Genomic DNA, 16,420 nt, shown 5'->3' on the forward strand with positions numbered 1-16,420 from the left:
CCCTCAGAGATGCAGGTGTAACATTTTGCACTGCATTTTGCAAACTCTCATGTAGCAGCTGAGAGGGATTTTGAGAGAACAATGAAATTAAGCATCTGCCGTGGGAGAAAAACCCTCATAACTACTTGAAGCTTTTCACTGGGGCCCTTAATGGGATACATTCCAGAGTAAAGACAACCTGAAAATGGACCTACTCTCACAGGGCCTGAAACTCCATCTACATCACCTCAATCTCAGATGAGGTGAAGATTCCGGCTTCTACTTTAATTGCCGGCACAAGCAAAATCAAATCCTCTCTGGCGGCATAGGACATCAATCAGAGCCACAAGGTGATCATGGTTATTCAAACCCAAACCCAAACAAAACCTCCCCAAAATAGGCATGGAAAAATGTAAGACTTGCCCCCTGAAAAGTCAAGAGGACCAAAGACTGTAGCAATTCACACATAGAGCCCTGGCTGGTGTGACTCAGTTAGTTGGAGCTTCATCCCATGGACCAAATTGCTGGTTCAATTCCTGGTCAGAGCACATATTCAGGTTGTGGATTCTATCTCCGGTCAGGGATTGTATGGGAGGCAACTGATCCATGTATCTCTCGCCCTCTCCTTTCAATAAAAACAAACATATCCTTGGGGTGAAGATTAAAAAAATTAAGCAAACAAAAAAACCACAAACAAGCAAAAAAAGAGAAATTCACACATAGAAAACCCACATATTTCAGTTAGGAAATTTAAGTAACTTGTGTTCAAGAAATTAACAAAATGATGTATTTCCAGAGAGTAGTAAAAATGAAAGTGTCAAGTGGAATTTATAAAATTAAAAAAAACATAGTAATTGAATTTAAGAACTTATATGTGAGTTTAACAACAGATTAGGCACAACTTAAAAGTAAACAAATGTTAACCTGAATTATAGGAAGAAAAATAATATGCATAAAAGCATAAAAGTTATATGAAATGTGATGAAAAGGCCTAATATTTAGAACAAAGTTGTATGAGAAAGAACGGGTGAGAAGCAGTATCTGAAGAGCCATGGCTAAGACTTTTCCAAAACTTAGCTGAAAGATCTAAGAACTACTTCAAAACCCTAAGTGGGATTAATATAGATACCCATGCCTAAGGACATCATAGTAAGACTGTTGAAAACTAAACACAAAGAGAAGATATTAAAATCAGCCAAATAGAAAAAGAAATAATATCATACAGAAACAATGGAAGCCAGAAGACTATGATTGACAACTTCAACATGCTGCTGGGAAAAATTCCTGCTAACTTAGAGTTCTATACCCAGTGAAAATATTCTCCAAAGGAAGATAAAGTAAAGCTAATTTCAGACTAACAAAAACAGAGAAATTATTACCAGGAGACCATACTAATAGAAATAATAAAAGCTCTTCTTCAAATAGAAGGAAAATGATCCCAGAAGAAGTATGGAAATAAAGAACAAATGGAAAGAATAAATATGTGGGTAAATAAAAATGTCTAAAAAATATAATAAATATTGCATTGGATTGAAAGCATTTTTAAGACAAGACAATAAAACTTCAAAAGAAAGAAGGGGTAGCTGGAATTAAAATTTCATAAGATCTTTGAGTTGTCTACAATGTATATGTATTAGCTTGATTTTAATAAGTCAAAGATCTTGTAACCTCTAGGGTAACCCCTGCAGTGGTTCTCAACCTCCTTAATGCCGCGACCCTTTAATACAGTTCCTCATGTTGTGGTGACCCCCAACATAAAATTATTTTTGTTGCTACTTCATAACTGTAATTTTGCTACTGTTATGAATCATACTGTAAATATCTGATATGCAGGATATATTTTTATTGTTTGTGACCCACAGGTTGAGAACCACTGCCTTTAAAAATAATGAATAGAGAAAATTGTTATACTTTGGGTTTACCCAAGAGCAGTTCCTATGACAAGGGTTTACATCCAAGTAGTTTATTTGGAAGATAACCTCCGGTAAAAGTAGGGGAGTGAGGATCAAACCCGGGATGGGAAGGAAGACAGTGGCATGCATTAGTAAGTAACTTACCTGTGGGAGAATCTAGGGGTTTATGCTGGGTTCATTGGGAGCCAGGATAAAACACTAGAATGATCTCATCTGAAAGGTGATCCCGTAATTACTTATTCCAGGTTGATAATTTCCTAATACTACTGGTGGCCAGAGATAGCTTTCGAAAGTAGAGTCACAGGTGGAAGTTGGGCCAGAGTGCAAGGAAATGATAAACTCCAAGGAAATGTAGATGGGTTAACAACAGATATTACAATACCCAGAAAAGTGTGTACATGTATGAACCAAAGACACATGGATGCATATACATAGTAGCATTATTGTACCAGTGCCAAACTAGAAACAACTGAGATTTCTCCATAGTAGAGTAAATAAATTTTAATATATTCATGCAATGCCAATTATATAGCAATGAAAGCAAACTGCAGCTATAAACAAGAAGATGGCTGTCTCACAAACATAATAGCGAGCAAAAGAAGCCAGATGCTACAGAATGTATCCTGCAGACTCCACTTACATAACAGCTCAAAAATATGCAAAACTAATCTGCAGTGTTAGAGTAATGGCTAACTTTGGAGAGGAGGGGCTTTTTAACTGGATGGGGATAAGAGGGAGGCTCTCTGGGGTGCTGATGATATCCTGTTTCTTGATCTCAGAGAGGGTTACACAAGCATGCTCTGTGGTAATTCACACAACTGTACGTTTATGATGTGTGTACTTTTCTGCCGTATGTTAAACTTCATCTTAAAATGTTTATTAAAATGAAAAATACATGAGCTGGATGGGAAGGCAAATGAGGTGCAATGGCCCACACCAGTGACTCTATACTTGAAGCATCTCTGACCATGAGGGGAGTGGAAACAATGACAGGAAGATGAGAACGAGCAAGATGCGTGGGGAATTGGGAAGAGGCTGGTCTATGGGAACTGGAAAACCCTATGGTAGATGCTGTTGGGAATATCGGGCTCAATTAGTGAAGAATGACCAGTTGTGGGAAACTGAGGAATTCTGCCTTACAATACAGAATTCACTGTTGCATGGAAACTCTGGGCTGTGTTCCAATAGTCTTTTTTCTTTACACACAACCCCAGTAGAGATAACTTCTGCTTCACTAACTTGGTAAAATGCATAACACAGGTAGGAATTTAATGGGTAGTGATGAAATTAAAACTAGCAATGATGAGGGGACCTTAGTTTATTTTTAAAAATGTGGATAATATTACATACCTTATCTGGTGGTTGTGAAAATCATTCATTTGGAAATTCCAAGCTTCTATCACTAGACACCGGGTGCAAAATAATGGGAATCAGTTGTATGCATCTGTCTGACCCACATCATGAACGGACTGGAATTCACCATCTGTAGTTGACTGTAAGAGAGAGTGAGTAGAGAGGCAAGTTCCAAGTAACTTAGCCTGATTTCTGCCAAGAAGTATTTTGCATACGAACATGGACAGGCTTTTGGGGGCCAAGACAACCTATATTTAAGGAGGTGCCATTATTGTGGCAGACAGGGCTTTCTCATGAAGAGTGTACTCTCATCTACCTGCCACTTTGTCTTTTTTCCACTCTGACATGAAAGGCAAGTGGAAATTAAAACGGGAACTCTGAAGGGGGCAAGTAATGAGTATTCTGATTACTAAAGATGCCTTTCAAGGCTTCACATAGCACATGGGGTTGAAACTGTCTCTCTTGAAATCCCATTAAAATAGCAGAACAGCTATGCCTGAGACTGTTATGATGAGGTTTCCTGCCAAATTTTCCTTGTCAGCCCCAGCCCAAGGAAAGTGAAATGCCCCTCTGGTTAGATTGCGACTCATCTTTGGAAATTAACTTCCTCAATGTTAAAGTGGCATAATGGATTCCCAGTAGCAACAGACATTTGTTTATGAGGGTTTGTCTACCAACTGAAGATCTGAAGGCAGGGTGGATGATGAAATCTGGAGTTGGGGAAATAAGAGAGTTCTCTGGTTGCCAAAAGAGAAGAAGAGGCTAATACAGTGGAGACATTCGTGTTCATAGTAAAGAAATTTATATGAATTTAATGGGGATTTCTTATCATTGATTGTTCTTGCAAGAATAGCTCACCTGCTCATGAACAAAATACTGCTTTTTAAATTCTGATTACTTCAATTAACACAGTCAGCAGAAATGACTAGACTCAAATGACTGTCACAACTAGTTCCATGTTTTAGAGTATTGTTGCAAAACCCAAGGCCAGGTGAGCACAGTGTTTGTTTTTATAAAAGCCAGTGTCCACAGGTGGTCTCAATCCGTAGCTGGAGGGGAGTGGGCCTTGGACTCCCACTGCCCGGGCTCCCTTGTCCTCCTGCCTGGATCCCGCATTTAGCCCTGGGAGCTTTTGACTATGTCCGTGCTGATATACAGACGAGAGAGCACAATACAAACACAAGGGCAGCATGAGGAAGCTGCCTGCTAAGAGCGACAAAGGAGCCCTCAACACAGCACGGGCACCTGAAAAGCAGGGGGGAAATTATTCTGTGTTCAGGCTTAGGAACTGCGCAGGCCTTTTCCATTGAGTTCCCGTGCTGAGTGGTTACAAGCCCCTCTTTGCTCCAGCTGTGAAAAGGCTGGCTAGGTTGTCTTTGTCTGACAACTATTACTGACATGGAACAGAATTTTCTATCTTCCTTCTCTTCTATTTTCCTTCGGCCCTTAAATTTAACTTACTTCTGGGTAACTTACTGTGTGTGTGTGTGTGTGTGTGTGTGTCTGTGTGTACAAAACCCTGTGGCCCTGCCTTGCAATGCCTTGTTCCAGGAAGAAAATGTAGTCCTGGGAAGTGCACTTTTATCTTCAGAGAACCTTGAGGATCCTCTGTATTTTAAAGACATTCAGCAGAGTACTCCGTGCCCACATACCAACTAACACATATCCATGGAGAAGTAAAGAAGGCAAGGCAATGCCTGCTTCTTCCCTTCGCTGGTGACTTCCAAGTGCTCAAGCTGATTTTCCAGGGAGAACTCGGTGAAGAATAATAGCTTGTCCTTTGACAGCTTTTTCATGTGAGTCATCTGATCAGTTCGTTAGGGTGAAAATCATGGTGTCTTGGAAAACTGGTAACTTTTCAGGGGCAGGACTGGTGGGCGATTTAAATAGAGTGTGTGGGTGCAGGCACTTCAGGTGATGCTCAGAGCCGGTGACAGCTGCTGGCAGGTCCTCTGCTGTGGCTTGATGCAGACAAGAAGGGAAGTGAACTCTTCTCTCTCAGCCTTGTTTGAGCCTTCACTGTCTGGTTGTTACAGAACTCAGAGTGAGCCAGTGAAAGCCAGGTTGGCTCTTCCAGATTTTTATAATTAAACTACAAATACTTATAGGAATATATGAAACTCACATCTAGCAAGAGATGATGTTTTCCTTCTGTCTTTCTGAAGAAAAAAGAGAGTGGTGTTGATCTCTAGTGTCTTGTAAGTTTTTCAATAATGATGACAATGATAATATGATGAACCCTTCCCTACCTACACATTTTAGGTAGACTATTCTAGCTTCCTTAAATCTACACTCTTAATATACATAACTCCAAATTTAAATATTTTGATTTTTTTCTCTTCTAATTTCTGGCCCAGATGAAATGATAACCCAATAAATGTTCAACATATTTAAATTAAAAATTCTACTCTGATTTTTCTTATCCAGTCATGACTCTATCTACCTACTACACATTTATTCACCATCTTCTTACTTTGCTAGACACTAAGGACCAGCATGGGTAAGGCAAAGTCCTTGCCCTCAAGGATAACAAATAATCACAATACACTGTGGTTCACAGATGGTAGAGATAGTCACTGAGTGACATGGTACCATACGAGGTAGCAAGAACTACATGATCAAAGGCATGGGGGAATTATAAAATAGTGCTTGGAGGCAGGGAGAGGAGAGGTATAGATCCTGGAGGACCTTGTAAACTATACTAAAGGCCAGGATACTTTTGGAAAGCTATTACTGACACCATGTTGAAGTTGATAAAACTCTGAGCTAGAGCAGTCTTAGTAATATTGTCAAGTAAGGAAAATAGAACTTTGAAACATATTCAGGAGATGAACCCAGAAGAATTTAGGAGATGAGTAGATGAGAAAAGACTGTGATGCTCTCCAGGTTTCTTGCCTGCTATCTGGCCGGATGTAGGGGATAAGATGATGAAGTACATAGTTTGAGATTGGCTGGATTTGAGGTACCTGTAGATATTCATGTCAGCACATCCCACAGAGAGTTGAATTGATGAGTCTGAGGCTTAAAGGGAAGGTCTGTCCAGGAGACAAAAAGTGGTGGTCAAAACTCTGAATGTAAGCTAACTGAATCATCCAGAGAAGGGAGAACAGAATATTAATACAGAACCATTAGGAAGACCACCTTTTATGGGTAGGATGAAGAAAAAAGAATGCATGAAGGAGACAGAACAGAAACCATCAATGAAGTATGAGGAAAATCAGGTAAGCGCATTGCTATAGAAGCTAAAAGAGCAGATTACAAATGAGGAAGCAACCAATAAATGCTACAGATAAAGCCTGAAACATAGCCAATGGATTTAACTCACTTTAATAGTCTAAGTCCCAACATCTCCTTCTTTTGAGGCCAGTTTATCTTTTCCAAAAATGTTAAGAAGAAAGAAACAGTGGAAACCAGATGTTGTTTTGTCAGTTTCATGCTTGGTGGCTTGCCTGGAAGACCAACCTCCCCGCAAGGTTGCAGTCATACCTGGTGTGAGTGCCTGTGTCTCTGCATGATTCCACCACTTCAGGGTTTGTTGTTTGTCTGATATGCATCCTTGGCTACTTTCTCCGCAAAGTGAATGTTGTAAGGTAATGTCCTTTGAAATAGATGGGCTTGTGTCACATCCTTGTTATCATTGCCTATGAGTAGGAATCCAAGATCTGTAAATCTTCACCTAGTTTTCTCCATTTTCTGACTCTACCTTATGGACAAAATTACACTAGAGGACAGGTGTAATTCTTTCTAGTACAGGTCAGCAATAACCATTCTTTAAAAAAAAATGTTTTGCCCTAGCCGGTGCTCAGTGGTTAGGGCGTCGGCCTGTGGACCAAAGGGCCCCGGGTTCGATTCCAGTCAAGGACACATACCTTGGTTGCAGGCCCCTCCCCAGCCCGAATGATTGGCTGCCTCCTGTGCACCCCCTACTGGGAATTGAGCCTGTAACCTGGGCATGTCCCCTGATAGGGAATCAAACCTGTAACCTTGCCCTAACTGGTTTGGCTCAGTGGATAGAGCATCGGCCTGCGGACTGAAGGGGCCCAGGGTCGATTCTGGTCAAGGGCATGTATCTTGGTTGTGGGCACATCCCCAGTAGGAGATGTGCAGGAGGCAGCTATCGATGTTTCTCTCTCATTGATGTTTCTAGCTCTCTATTCCTCTCCCTTCCTCTCTGTAAAAAATCAATAAAATATTTTTTTTAAAAAAAAAACAACAAAAAAACCTGCAACTTCCTGATGCATGAGACAATGCTCAACCAACTGAACCATACTGGCTGGGTAGCAATAATAGTTCTTAACATGACCATATCTTGTGTATCACTGAACCATGTGTCTCAGGTTTGGAGATGAATCTATTTCCTGTCTCCACCCGGTGTGTGAGTCCCCTCTGAACCTCCAGTGCACCATGTCCATGTGCCAGATAATCTCCCACAGTGGTGACCTCACTACCTCTCTAGGCATCTTATCCCCCAAAACAGAATATCTTCCATTTATTTTAGAATTGGCATCATAGTCTGAATTTCAAGTCAGCACAGAGTGAAAAAAAAGTAATTGCACTAGTTATAGATTTGGAATATGATCAGAGTGTTTGCATGCTCTGGAAACATATGAATATAGCTAGATTACTGAGATTTAATGTTTGTTTAATATGTGTCCTTGGCTACTTTCTCCTCAAAGAGAATGTTGAAAAGGAAATGACCTTTGAAACAGATGGGTTTGTCTTGGAAAATGTAGCATCTTGAAATGGTTAAAGGACAGGGAGGGCAGAGAACTCTAGGTTTTTTGTCTGAAATCTACACCTGTTTTCTGGGCACTGAAAGACTTAGTGTATGTAAGCTATTACAATTTATTGGTGCAGTATTGACAATGGGCTTATTGCTGTGTAAAACACAGACTTACGTTCGCTTTGCCTTTGGGACATACATCCATGGTTAATGAGGCAGGATGCTTGCTGATGATGTTGAGTAGATTATTTTTAACACCTGGATATTTGTGCTTTTTTTAAAACTGATTTTGTTGCTTTGATATTGTTTTCATCTTTATAGATAGTCTTAGGGCATCCTGTTACTCATGATTCTTTAAAGTCTTCAGCTTCCAGTTGCCCCAGACTCTCATGTTAAGTCCCACTGTGGGCCTGACCTGCCAGCGTTGATGCCTGCCCTGATTTCTCTTTCTATGCAGTGGCTGATGAGAGCACATTCAAGGCCTTAACACACTCCTTAGACATAAATGTGCATCTTATTAAATGCTTTAAGTGAGCTGAAAATGAAAGACAAAAGTAGATGAAACTATGTTATATTTTTTTTGTTAAATTTTCTTTCTCTGGTTAAGCAGTAACAACTGAAGGCAGGAGATACTGCCAAATCCCTTCATGGTATGCAGACTAATGCCCTACCCGCCTCTGCAAAATGCCCAGGTCCTAATCCCTAAACCTTTGAATATGTTAATTTACATTGCAGATGTAATTAAAAGGGCAGTCCTTGAAAGGGGGAGATTATCCAGATGGGTCCAATTTAATCACATGAGTGTTTAAAATGGAGAACCTTTCCCAGGAGCAGTCAGAGGGCAATGTTACTGTGAATGAAGAGTCAGGGAGAAATTCCACTTGCTGGCTTTGAAGTTGGTGAAAGGGGCCATGAAACAAAAACGTTGAGTGGCCTTAGAAAGGGCGAGGAAACTTTCTCCCTTAGAACTCCCAGAAAGAGTTACGGCCTTATGACACCTTGGTGACAGCCTGGTGAGAACTGTTTTGGACTTCTGACCTACAGTAAAAGAATGAGTGTGTGTAGTGGTTATCACACTAACTTGATGGCAATTTGTTACAGCAATAATAGACAGCTAATACACTGTATTTCAAAGCCTACAGTGAAAGTAAATATATTTATGAAAATATATTTTTCAAATTTATTGGGAATGACGTCATTATGTTCTGTACCTAGAAAAACTTGCAGCAAAGTCAAATGCAGCCTATCTATAGAAAGCTAAGAGTCTTTGGGAGACGTGCATGTCTAAGCCGTGCATTCTGATTGCTGTTAGTTTTGGAATCATCCAGAGTTGGAGGGACTGACACCTCTTCTATTAATTCTTAAAAGTCCAGCAATTGAGTATTTTTTGGATCTACAAATGGCCTTTCTAAAATGCTAACTGGATGACATCCCTCATTTTAGGTCCCTTAGTTACTCTTCTTTTCCTTCAGTAAAATCCAAGCTTTTTTGCTTGCTCTGCACGGCTCTTTAAGAAATAGCACCTGCCTTCCTTTTGACCACTCCCTCTGTTCCAGCCACACCATCACTGTCCCTTCTGAAAGCCTCCTTACTCTTTCTCACCTCCATTCCATTCACATGCTGCTGCAGCCCCATGGCTTTCTCCTAATTCATTCATGACTCAGTCCTGGAGTTGTTCTCTGTGGAGACTCCTTCTTTCCGTCTATCCATTCCTGACACCCCTTCCCAATCCTTCTTACTGCTGTACAACACTCACCTTGAACTCCATGTTAGCATTTATCACACAGTAGTATACCCCATTACTTCTCTGTATTTGTATGAGCTCCTTAGAGACCAGCAGAGCAGGTTTCATTTCTCACCTTAGTGCCTATGCCTGCCTGGCATCTGAGAGGTGCTCAGTAAGAACTGAATGAAAGAATGTACCATGCACTTCTTGTCCATGAAGGCTCTGCAGCCTTGATTGGGAATCAAGAATTTGGCTCAGGAATTTGGAAAGCACAGCACTTTCAGGTAGCCCAGCGTTCCTGATTCTTCTTGCCTCATAGGCAGTTTGCGGAGGAAGTCTCTCTGGAATGGTGGTCTTGCTGATAGTTCTTTGCTAACAGGAATAGACAGTGTGGTGCTGACACTCCTCTAGAAACCAAGCAGGCTGTCAGCATCAGGTGGCTTAAACACACCATTTACATGGGATTCCACATTCTCTTAGGAACAACAGGGGACTCTGAAGTGTCACTTAGCTTCACCACTTGTTTAGAAGAAAATTTTCAGATAAACCATATTAATTGGACTAAATTTCACCCCATTCTAAGTATGCTTCCTCCACCCCTGAGAGAGCAGTCGCCTAGTCCTACTCAGAGCATTCCACACTTTGAAGAAAACCAGGGATCAGTTGCTTGGAAAAAACTTTGTGTGTTGCCTCTCCTTATCAAGCACAGAAAATGGAGCAAGGCAAACATGTAACCATGGCTTTCGATCCTTTGGTTCAATGGTGTGCAGTCTTCGGAACTGGGCACGGATTCAGGCAGCACAGGAGCACATGGAAGCCCTTCTGCAAACAAACCACAAAATCACAAATGAGGACACATCATTTGAATAGGAGTAAGCAGAGAAGAGCCATCCCTTTCTCAAGGTCAGCATCTATGCCTCTGCATACTCGTTTGGGGCCTTGAAGAGACTCTCTTAATCATTGGGAAGTTTTTCTTTGGAGAGGGTCAGTTTTCTGAATGCTGCATCCAATGCTCATCTTACCTTGCCAAAGCTGTGAGACCTGGGCAGGAAAAAACTGGCCATTTTGCCATTCTGCATGGAATGATGATCTGTCTACACTGAATGCCGTGTTAGTGATTTGCGGGTGTGTATGAATGAGGATCAAAGACTCAGTCCAGCAATTTGAATCCCTTGCATTCATTAAAATGTCAGTTATTTAGAGCATCTACTGTGAGACAACCATGCTAGGTCCTAAGATTCTTCAAGATAGACTTTGCTACATGGGGCCCAGTTAATTGAGTAGAACAAGCCAATGATTGCCTCTTAGCTTTGTTTATTCTACTGAGTATTAATTAATCCATATGCATTCATTAGATTCCTATTAATCCTTTTCTACCTCATGCAGAGTTATGAGAAATGTGCTGGTAGAGATGGAATTGACAGAATGTCCATCCTTAAGGAGTTTGCTGTTTACTCTTTGTTTCTTTGAAGCCCTCTTTCAGAAGCAGGCCTGTTATGCACTATAAATAAACATGGTTTTCTTCTCCTCTGCTTCCCCTTTCCTTCTGGAGAAAGAGATCTATTGGAAGAGTGCTGTTGCTAGAGTTTGCTAAACTGGCAAGGCCAGCTCAGTTTGGCTCTAAGGTGTTGGCGCTCTCTTGCACCCTCTAGGGATAGTTTTGCTTAAATTCAGGCTCACCACATTTTCAGGCTGCATCAAATCATAGAATTAGCAAACAGAAAATACTCTTCCTTTCTTTACACAGAAGATTATCTCAACTAGTGCATGGAACAGAATTTAAATGTTTCCCATTATTTTTGCTTAGATCATACACATTGTGAATTACCCATGTTTTTCTGAAGCCCATCTTCCTTCTACCTCCTGGTATCCTTTACCCTGTTATCTATGAATTTACATGGACTTTCCCATGTTTTCTTGGAGCTGGGACTTTTCCTTTGCTTTGCCTTGTGAGGAAGCCTACCAAATCTCGGTGCTCCTTCCATTTGACAATCCTGCACTAAATTTGCTCTTTTCCTGCCATCAACTAATGTTGATTGTAACTTGAAGTCAACCTAATTACCATGACTGGTGACTGCCCTTCTATCTATTACTGTAGTTAACACATGTTCATGATTAACTACACATGTAGAGTTATCTCCTTTTTGATTCTTCCCCTTGCCTCATTTTGCGCTACCTCTGTCTTTTTATGGACTCCCTTCAGAGCAATTTTCTGTGAATATTTATCTCCTCCCAGTGTCTATGGTCCTGAAGATGATTATTGAATTGAAAATTTTTCACTTAATTAGAGGGTAAAGCATTTTAAAATAATGTTAATAGTGCTTTTTGATGTTGAGTGTGAGAAAATTTCCTTAGTAAAAAAAAAACACACATCTTATTTAAAATTCCTTGTAAATTATAATTTCATTAATAAGTCACAAAATAGAAGAAAATAGATGCAAATATTTTATGTCATTTTTTAAATCCTTGTAATGCTATGTTTTTAGAAGAAAATATTCACTGGTTGGCTTGAATGGACATTTCTGTTTATAATAGAGAAAAAAGTTTAGTTAGAGAGGATAAAGGCTAATGAATCCCTAATACCTTTATTTAAATGATAAGTAATCCTGATACCACTCAGTGGCAGAAGTTTGATAATTCTAACTCTAGATAAGAAATAAGGTGACCCTGTTCTGTGCTAGTATACCATCTAATGCTTACCCTGATTAAATATTTATCATACTGCATTAGTGTTCTTGTTTGACTAACTATACGTTTTTTGATGGCAGTAAATATTTTTTACTCTATATCATTGCTTTACTGGTTGGAATATTTTTTGCCCACAGAGATGAGAAACTGACTCAGACAATCTTACGCATGAGAGGAAATTCATTGGCTTAAGGATTGAAAAAGTCCTGCAATGAGGCTGACCTGACTTCAAGGAATCAAATGATTTTTATCAGCACTCCCTTTTTTGCTCCCTGCCTCTCATGCAGATTGAATATTAACTGCATTTTCTCTCACAGAAGAAGGCACCCTCCATTTAGCCAGAGGACATGGCCACACACAGCTGCTGCATACGTGGGATGTGTAGCTTGTGATGGGAATTTCTCTCACAGAATGCTTCCAGAGGGGACTCTGGTCAGTTCACCTCAGGTTCTATGCGTGTCCCATTGTGGCCAAGGGAGAGAGGACTGAATTGCTCATGCTGGAGTCCTGTGTGAAGTCCTGAGGCAGGTGGATGTGGTCAGCCAATGGGAAATGGGAAATAGAGGATTCCCAGAAAAATGAAATATTGGGAAAACAGTCACCCTGTTAATAGCATAGTTTTGGGCATATAAAAGATAACCCAGTAAATGTGGAAAACACAGATGAAAATATCACTGTGTTCACTTTATTTGAACTATTAAATCTTGTCTCCCTCCAAATTCCAGCTTGTATCCCTTTTCTTAGACACCCTCAGTTTATTACAACTGTGATTGGCTTTTCCACTATTGGAACATCGTAGTTGATGTTTTGGGGCCATTGATTTGAGAATGTGGCATTGTCTTGAAGCTTTTCTGCATTGCTGGCTTGCCTTGTTATCTGAATGCAGTATTACTATTGAATTTTTAATGTACGTAAGAGAATGTCACAGAAAGAACTATATGGCATGCCACCTTTGCAAATTGTCCTTTAATGTCAATATTTAAGATCTGGGGATGAATGCACTCTCTCTCTCTCTTTGGGCTCCCTTTGCCATTGTGGTAGAGGTACTGTGGACTGGTGATATGAACTAAGCTAATGGATCGTCTTCTTATTAGGGCAGTGAGGAAATTATTCATCTTCTTTATCTTATATCTGGGAGTGTAGGTCTAGGGAATCTTAATTTCTAACAGTGACCCAGACAGGTCTAAAACAAAGTTAAATTGATCATAAAATGTATGTGTGTAAAAGATATAGAAAAGTGATCTTTCACACATATTTGCCTCAAACTTCAAATAGTTTATGTCTATATATATAAAAGGCTAGGTGACCACCTGTCCAATCATCTGACATCTGAGGTGCACTGGCAATTTAAAAATAAATGTTGACTTGCGCATGTGCAATACATATAAAGCTCCCATCGAATTTCTTAATAGTATTACTCCTTTGGGAATGCCATGTCATAAATTAAAATTGAAAGTAGGAGCAATCATCATAATACTGAGAAATGTTAATAGTAAATGGGATCTTTGTAATGGTACTAGTTTTATTATCAAAAGATTGCGACCTAACATAATCGAAGCTGAAGTACTAACAGGATTTGTGAAAGGAGAGGTTGTTCTGATTCCAAGAATTGATTTGTCCCCATCTGACACTGGCCTCCCATTTAAAATAATTCGAAGACAGTTTCCCATAATGCCAGCATTTACGGTGACTATTAATAAATCATAAGGACAAACTCTAGACAGAGTAGGAATATTCCTACCTGAACCCATTTTCAGACGTGGTCAGTTATATGTTGCTTTCTCTCGAGTTCGAAGAGTGTGAGCCATTAAAGTTACAGTTGTAAATACTTCATCACAAGGTTAATTTCCTTTCAATGTGTACTAATCCATGCACTGGGCCACTAGTTATTTAATAATTTACTCACTCACCTTGGCCATATAGCTCAGTTGGTTGGAGTATCATCACAATAGAGCAACAAGGTTGCAGGTTCGATCCTTGGTCAGGACACATACAATAGTTAACCAATGAGTGCATGGATATGTGGAACAACAAGTTGGAGTTTCTCTCTCTCTCTCCCCCTCCATCCCTCTCTTCCCTCTCCCACTATCCTTCTCATTCCCCCTTTTTATCTAAAATCAATAAGCCAAAAAAATGATTTACTCATTTACGAAATAAATAACAACAAGTAAGACAAGATGCCTGTTCTCCTAGTTTGAAGATTGCAGACAGTGGTTCTTAAATATCTGTGCATAAGATTACCATGTTACACTTGTCAAAATGCAAATTCCTGGAGAGTCTGACTCAGTTGGTCTGATGTGACACTCCCTAAACATCGATTTGTGTATACTCCCGGTGGCCTTCAGAATATATTTTCAAAGCCAATGACCTAATATATGTGAAAATTCTTTGAAGTGGAATCATTATTTTGAGAAGGTAATGAGGAAATTCTGTTTGATTTCATTAAAAGCATGGATTACCAGATTTAGGGAAGAAACTTGACACCTAACAATATTTAAGCTACGAAGCCACTTCATGATAGGTTAGAATAATGCCCAAATGTATCATGAAGAAACTAATGCCCTTGAATAAAGCTTCATAAGACAGGGCTGATCTCAGCAGTTTTATTGCCAAGTGAAAGTGATAGAAGGGAATCCCTGAACCATTTCTATTGAGTTTCCTAACAGAATTCAGCCTTGGAAACTTGCGGGTGAGTTGAACCTTTATCCCTCCAGTTTCTGGGAGATCAAAGGTTTAACAAGAGATTTTTCTGACTTTAGATATTGATTCTGCCAAAACCCTTATTGGCTACCAGCTGCAGTTTGAGGGGCCTTTATTAATGTGTTGCTCTAGTCCCTACAGGTTAGCCCCAAGATCCAGCAGTCTTACAGGCTATATTTTTGAAAGGAGTGGCTTATAAATTTATCCTACTTTTTAAATAATCATTTCAGGTGTGCATGGCATTGCCTAAATATAGATCATAGCTACTGTTTTCCCAGATCAGCAGGCCTCTCTCCGCACTCCCTGTGTGGGAGCGCTCCTGTGGATGGCTGCTTGACTTATGAGCCTAAATGACTGCAGGGGATTGGGACTAGGAGCAGGAGTTAGAAGTGAGGGTGGTCATCAGAATTGCTCCAGGGTTTCCTCCCTTCTAGATACACTCATCTAAAACAAACAAACAGAAACATTAGGATTGCATTTTTCTTTTTGTAAGGCAAATATTATCAAGTTGAAATTCAGCTGTAGGGATATTTGAATAATGAATATTTTGGGGGAAAACTATCCAAAACACTATATACAAGCATATCTCTCCAAAAGCAGTATTTTATTTTAAAGAATCTATATATCTGATTGCTTATATCTGCCAGATGCAGTAGTTTAATAGATTCTGCTAAATAAAGATATTTTTAACAAGTTGTACAGCTAAATAAATAGCTGTGCAAATCATTTCTTTTAGTATGCTAAGAGGTAATATGAAAACACATAACTGTAAATTAGATTCCAATCTCCCCCCAAAAATATGATTTATCACCTTTATAGACAGTAAAAATACATTTTTCATGTAATCTCAGGTTTCAGTGTCATAATAGCCACCAATTAAACACACCAACATTCTCATTGGGATGTTGCCTATAGAGATACCATTTAGTAACTCATCTATTGCTGAAGAAAACTGGATAATGGACTTTTTAAAAATTAAAAGATATAACATAATAGAATACTAGAGGCCTGGTGCATGAAAATTCATGCACTGGAGGGGGGTCCCTCAGACCAGCCTGCTCACAGTCTGGGAGCCCTCGGGGGCTGGAGGAGACCTGGCCATCAGGGGAAGGTGATGGCCCCATCACACCTCTGCTGCTGCCACTGCCAGCAGCACAAGCCTCGGCTGGCCCTGATTACCTGAGCCTCGGGCGGCCCTGGGTGGCTGGGCAGCTGCCATCCAAGGCTTGACTGTGCCTTGGGCCGACTCTGAGCGGCTGGGAGGCTGAGGGCGGGTCCAGCCGCACCTTGTGCTTACCACCCCCGGTGGGGCTGAAAGGACTTGGGGGATTCTGGTGG

Source organism: Myotis davidii, unplaced genomic scaffold (genome assembly GCF_000327345.1).
Source record: "Myotis davidii unplaced genomic scaffold, ASM32734v1 scaffold426, whole genome shotgun sequence".
Lineage (NCBI taxonomy): Eukaryota > Metazoa > Chordata > Mammalia > Chiroptera > Vespertilionidae > Myotis > Myotis davidii.